The sequence below is a fragment of the Macrobrachium nipponense genome, chromosome 18 (genome assembly GCF_015104395.2).
Source record: "Macrobrachium nipponense isolate FS-2020 chromosome 18, ASM1510439v2, whole genome shotgun sequence".
Taxonomy (NCBI): domain Eukaryota; kingdom Metazoa; phylum Arthropoda; class Malacostraca; order Decapoda; family Palaemonidae; genus Macrobrachium; species Macrobrachium nipponense.
Genome location: NC_087211.1, coordinates 38,327,006 through 38,334,505, shown reverse-complemented (window position 1 = coordinate 38,334,505; position 7,500 = coordinate 38,327,006). Strand labels below are relative to the sequence as shown.

Genomic DNA, 7,500 nt, shown 5'->3' with positions numbered 1-7,500 from the left:
TTAAAAAAAAAATGATCCTATTGTAGCATGGGTTTTTGGGAAGATACGTTTTACGTTAAGACAGGGGAATTTACTTGTTCCAATTATTCGTGTGAGATTTTAGGAGAAATTTTAGAGTCAGACTTATACGGGATTGAGGCATAGAATAAATTTTTGGGAACATCAAAGTTGACAGTTGGAGGTTGTAAAAATTGTGTTAATAACTTATTGGTGATTTTATGAACTATATCTTGTGGATAGGAGTTTATCTTGAAAAAGTTGAAAAAAAGACTATTTATTTCTTTGTGAAATATTTGCCAAGTTGATGAATATTTTAGAGCTCTATGGACCAAGGTGTATATGGTATTAATTTTGAAAGAATATTGACAAGAGCTATAGTAGTTATTGGCTAAGCCCGTATATGTCCGCTTTCTATAAACAGAAGTAGTGAATAAGTTATTAACACAATTTTTACAAGGAAGCACGAATGACCTAAAACGGGTTTCATTGATTCTATCACGGTTTTATAAGTGTGTGTTTTATACACACACACACCCCCAAACAAAAACCCCCACACACACACACACACACATATATATAATATATATATATATATTTATATATATATATATACTATATATATATATATATATATATAGTTTATTTTAAAACCGCCATTCCCGAATTCATACAGTTTATCATGATTGTTATCCTTTGGCCTTTATTGATGGTTTGCCTCTAAAGAGAAAGAACATTTTCTTAACTAATGATAGATCAAATAATTTTGATCTTGAAAGTAATTTAGCTTTCCCATACACCGTCAATAATGTTTGAGGATTGTAAATAAATTAAATTGTTCGAAATTGATTGTCGATTTTCTGAATAACTTATCTATCGAACGAACTCACATAGCTGTTTATGAACCAGTAATGCCGATAGGAGGGGTGACTGCTCATCATGTAATAGACCTTATTTTTTTAAAAATCTGGGACAAGGAAAGAGCTGTGTAAGAGAACGGGATATCATATCCTAAAAATAATACATGTTTTCCAAATAATTCAAGTGCCTTTCTGTCACGCGAGAGATTTTGACCATCCAATCGACTGATGTGCTGTTAAATTAGTTCTTAAAAGTTCCTCAGCCATGACAGGTAGTTGAAAGTGCCCTGCGTTATATGTATATATATATATATATATATATATATATATATATATATATATATATATATATATATGTGTATATATATATATATATATATATATATATATATATATATATATATGTTTTATCACATCACCGTGATTCATATACATACATCGAGCTACAAATGTCCTTTAATATCCAATTCGCTCACCCTCGGAATTAGTATATTTCGTCCTCTCGTGTGTTCGTATCACGGTGATGTGATAAAAATTCACAATGTGGCTAAGTGCGGCAAACGTTGCGACTTCGTTAACATGGCAGAGGGGGTTGGATATCGATTCTAATTACAAATACCTGATTTCGACATTGACCCGTAAAGTCGGAATTAATATATATATATATATATATATATATATATATATATATATATATATATATATATGTACATATATATATATATATATATATATATATATATATATATATCACACTTATATATATATATACTCTATATGTATATATATATATAGATTATATATATATATATATAAATATATGTATGTCATTATACATATATATATATATATATATGCATGTATGTATATATGTATGTATGTATGATATATATATATATATATATATATATATATATATTATATATATATATATGTGTGTGTGTGTGTGTGTGTGTGTGTGTGTGTGTGTGTGTGTGTGTGTGTATGATTATAATCACTTTAGCACGTGATTCATTTATCACATATCCACAGGTGAAAAATAAGAGACAGGGTGTAGGTCCTGACCGGTTTCGGCTTTATTTTCAAGCCATTGACAAAGGAATATATATACTACAAAGACAGTACTGACGAACATACACACAACCGTTTGAGACTGCAGATCCACCCACATGCAGGTGTCAAGGTAGGAGTGGCTTTCAAAAATCATTTGGCTAAAATTTACAATAAATTCTCAAGGGATACTACCGCTTAGGGTACAAGTCCACACCTGACAGGTGTCAGGGAGGCGGGTTGAACATCTCATTACCACTACTAGCCCCCTTTACTGTGTTTACAAATATAATAATCCTATTTCCATATATCTCCTAGCAGCCTACCTTAAAAATTTAAACAGTTTTACAAATTTCTTTTGATATTAAAGGATCAAGTTTATACATTCCTTGACTGATGTTCATGTTATTGTTGTAACTTTCTTTTATAAAACTAGATTCAATGATATTCCTTTCCAATGCATTATTAGAACACACCGGCTTTTTTGCCCCTTCCCAGTTAATAGCATGATTGTTCTCACTAACATGTACAAATATACCACTATTTCCCTGTGCATATCTCACACACTGTTTATGTTGTTCTATTCTTTTTTCCAGTGCTTTCCCCGTTTGACCAATGCAAAAGTTGTCACAAGACTTACACGGGATTTTATATTACACATCCTTTAGCATTGTCGGGGGAGTTCTTAATAAGTACCAGTTTCATTGTTTTATTGTTTTTAAAAACTACATTAACACCAAAGTTCTTCAGGAGATGTGGGATATCTTTCATATTATTATTATAAGGTAGTACAAGGTTCTTTTTGGTTTTGATACATGGTCTTTTTTGCCGCTTTTAATGCATTGTTTAGTACATTATCTGGATATTTCAGTTTCTTGCCTGTATTCAGAATCTTATCTATTCCTCATCTATATATTCTGGGCTACATACCCGTAGTGCTCTTAAAAACATGGATGCAAACACTGATCTTTTAACCTTATTGTTTTGTCCAGAATAGAAATTTACATAGGAAAAAATATTAGTAGGTTTTCTGTAAACACTATACTTAAACCCACTACTATTTCTCTGTATGAGGACATCCAAAAAGGGTAGGCATTCATCTTTTTCTATTTCCATAGTAAATTTAATTGATGGTACTAATTGATTTAACCTGGCATAAAAGTTATTTACATCTTCGTTCCTTGGCCATACACAAATTATGTCGTCAACATATCTAAACCAAGGTACATTGCGTGGAATTATATTGTTTAAAATTTTCTTTTCAAAAAATTCCATATATAAATTACTTAGCACTGGGGACAGAGGGTTCCCCATTGCCATACCAAAATTTTGTGAGTAGAATTTTCCATTGAATTCAAATTTACAGTCTTTAACACATAACTTTATCAGTTCAATTAAGGTGCTTTTAGAAAATGGAATATCCATTTGTTTGTTTTCTAATAATTCCGATAGAAACTCAAATAAATCATCAATAGGCACTTTTGTGAATAGAGATACTACATCAAAGCTCACAAGTTTCGAATCACTATTAACTTGTACACTATTTAGATTATCTATCAAGTCCACATTATTCTTAATATTGGCATTAGAGTTGTTACCCATTGGTAGGTAACATCTCAAAAGCCAATATTAAGAATAATGTGGACTTGATAGATAAACTAAATAGTGTACAAGTTATTAGTGAATCGAAACTTGTGAGCTTTGATGTAGTATCCTTATTCACAAAAGTGCCTATTGATGATTTATTGGAGTTTCTATCGGAATTATTAGAAAACAAACAACTGGATATTCCATTTTCTAAAAGCACCTTAATTGAACTGATAAAGTTATGTGTTAAAGACTGTAAATTTGAATTCAATGGAAAATTCTACTCACAAAATTTTGGTATGGCAATGGGGAACCCTCTGTCCCCAGTGCTAAGTAATTTATATATGGAATTTTTTGAAAAGAAAATTTTAAACAATATAATTCCACGCAATGTACCTTGGTTTAGATATGTTGACGACATAATTTGTGTATGGCCAGGGAACGAAGATGTAAATAACTTTTATGCCAGGTTAAATCAATTAGTACCATCAATTAAATTTACTATGGAAATAGAAAAAGATGAATGCCTACCCTTTTTGGATGTCCTCATACAGAGAAATAGTAGTGGGTTTAAGTATAGTGTTTACAGAAAACCTACTAATATTTTTTCCTATGGAAATTTCTATTCTGCACAAAACAATAAGGTTAAAAGATCAGTGTTTGCATCCATGTTTTTAAGAGCACTACGGGTATGTAGCCCAGAATATATAGATGAGGAGATAGATAAGATTCGGAATACAGGCGAGAAACTGAAATATCCAGATAATGTACCAAACAATGCATTAAAAGCGGCAAAAAAGACCATGCATCAAAACCAAAAAGAACCTTGCAACAACAAAAATTTGCTTGTACTACCTCATAATAATAATATGAATGATATCCCTTCTCCTGAAGAACTTTGGTGTTAATGTAGTTTTTAAAAACAATAAAACAATGAAACTGGTACTTATGAAGAACTCCCCCGACAATGCTAAAGGATGTGTATATAAAATCCCGTGTAAGTCTTGTGACAACTTTTACATTGGTCAAACGGGGAAAGCACTGGAAAAAAGAATAGAACAACATAAACAGTGTGTGAGATATGCACAGGGAAATAGTGGTATATTTGTACATGTTAGTGGGAACAATCATGCTATTAAATGGGAAGGGGCAAAAAAGCTGGTGTGTTCTAATAATGCATTGGAAAGGATATCATTGAATCTAGTTTTATAAAGAAAGTTACAACAATAATATGAACATCAGTCAAGGAATGTATAAACTTGATCCTTTAATTAATATCAAAAGAAATTTGTAAACTGTTTAAATTTTAAGGTAGGCTGTAGAGATATATGGAAATAGGATTATTATATTTATAAACACAGTAAAGGGGGCAGTAGTGGTAATGAGATGTTCAACCCCGCCTCCCTGACACCTGTCAGGTGTGGACTTGTACCCTAAGCGGTAGTATCCCTTGAGAATTTATTGTAAATTTTAGCCAAATGATTTTTGAAAGCCACTCCTACCTTGACACCTGCATGTGGGTGGATCTGCAGTCTCAAACGGTTGTGTGTATGTTCGTCAGTACTGTCTTTGTAGTATATATATTCGTGAATTCTAATACTATGTATCAATCCTTTGTCAATGGCTTGAAAATAAAGCCGAAACCGGTCAGGACCTACACCCTGTCTCTTATTTTTCACCCGTGGATATAATATATATCTATATAATATATATATTATATATATATATATATATATATAATATATATATAATTATATATAATTAGAAGCATGAACTTGAACAATGGTCATCTTAAGAAGGTTGAATTACTGAGACATAATAATTAAAGTTTCTATAGTAAAAGAAGTCGGTGAACCGTTTGAAATTGCTAAATCACGAATTTGGTAACTGCGTTTTCCACCAATTATTGTTTTCTTTTTAAGAATGTTTTATGATTCAAAGTTCGGAGGTAATTTGCACGGGTATTAGAAATGGTAGCCACGTACATTGAAAGTTTCATGGCAATTTTGGGTCAATATAAAAATATTAATATGTACTTGATGCATAATTCTGAAATTATTTTCTCCAATATAAACAAGTAAAAATTCGCTGAAGTTTCTTCGGCGTAATCGAGTTCTCTGTGCAGCCGCTACTACATCGTTGCCAGAAGCAGGATTATGGCTACCTTTAATTAGAATAAAAACTACTGAGGCTAGAGGGCTGCAATTTGTTAGATGATTGGAGAGTGGATGATCAACACAACAATTTTCAACCCTCTAGCCTCAGTATTTTTTAAGATGTGAGGGCGGACAGAAAAAGGTGCGGGACGACAGAGAAAGCCGGCACAATAGTTTTCTCTTACAGAAAACTAAAACTAATCATTAGTCACTTGCAGCAGTAAAAGAAATAATATTAACCAAGTGGTTGAAAGATAAAAGATGCCAGAGAACTTGCTCAACTTTGCAAGCTTAGTTGTTCAAACAAGCGCTTAGATCATGACCTATAACCTTTCAACTGTCCGTTTGTATGTGTGTGTGTGCACTGTCTATTTATCTGTCCAGCGAAAGTCAACCCAATATTGCGATTTCTTTATGCTATACAAAGTAAAAAATATTTTCTCAACACAAGCCCCTACAAAGAAAAATTGAGAGCAATAGTTACACGCGCAGAATGTTTCACGGCTATTTTTATTTATTTATTTATTTTTTGTATACAGTATATCAGCAAATAGACTAGATAAAAAGAAAGTGAAAAAATAACTAAGAACAGATATAAAAATAAAAGATAAAAAGTAACAAATAATATATGTTTAAAAAAAATTGGTCGTAGGTTATTGATTTGGCCTGTGTTGCCCGATTCGTTTCATCTGGGCTTTCAGACTTTCTCTCTCTCTCTCTCTCTCTCTCTCTCTCTCTCTCTCTCTCTCTCAACATCTCTCGCTCTCCTCTCTCATCCTCTCTCCTCTCAATTCTTCTCTCTCTCTCTAACAATGACGGGGTCAGCCCCTGTCGATCTCCTCTGAGGTGGCTGAGGAGGGGACCGGGAGAAGAGCTTGTTCTGTCAGGGAACTCTCTCTCTCTCTCTCTCTCTCTCTCTCTCTCTCTCTCTCTCTCTCTCTCAAGGTAGGAATGACATTTTCAAGATATTTCATTGTTTCTTACTTTCTTTATATTTTTTCTTAACTGTTGTCTGTCGTCACATGCTTGTTTGATTTGCCTGGCTCTCTCTCTCTCTCTCTCTCTCTCTCTCTCTCTCTCTCTCTCTCTCTCTCTCTCATTTCATTTCTTTGATCAGTGTCATTTACACGATATTGCTTTCCTTTCTTTGTAAAGCCATCCATTCTCTCATTTTTCTCTTTTCTCTGATGACTCATTCCATCATCTTATCACTCTTTCATTCACTGCTTTCGTTTTTTTGCGAAAATACATTTCTCTCTCTCTCTCTCTCTCTCATCTCTCTCTCTCTCTCTCTCTCTATATATATATATATATATATATATATATATATTTATATATATATATATATATATATATATATATATATATATAAATATATATATATAATATAGCAATTGAAACACCAGTAGGGAAGCGCCATCTACATATCAGTAAGGACACCAAGGCCAAAACCCGGAACAGCATTTTGTACAACTTTATTGGGACATGTTTCGAGTAGTACTATCACTCGTTATCAACCTACAAAATTAAAATGAATGACATTATAGTTCTTGCAATCAAATTCACATTAATAAAATATGTATAAAAATTATAAGAGTACGATGGGTAATCTTCCTTGTGGTCCTTGGGGAGCCTGTACTATAATACCGCAAAGTTTCTTGTTCCCATCCTTGCGCCGTTAACTACAAATGAGTATACCTTAAATGACTCCTTTCATTTTATCAACTGCTTAAGAAACTGTAATTTTGATAATTGTGTAATGGCATCATTTGATGTGAAGTTTCTTTTCACTCAAATTCCACTGGATGAGACGATTGACATCTGTCTAAATGAGCTGTTTAAAATTAATA

General features: G+C 32.4%; 1 protein-coding gene across 1 annotated transcript in view; it reads right to left on the bottom strand.

Annotated features, from left to right (window-relative positions):
• The window catches only part of LOC135196557 (uncharacterized), a 135,056-nt gene that overhangs the window by 75,611 nt on the left and 51,945 nt on the right, over positions 1–7,500 (bottom strand).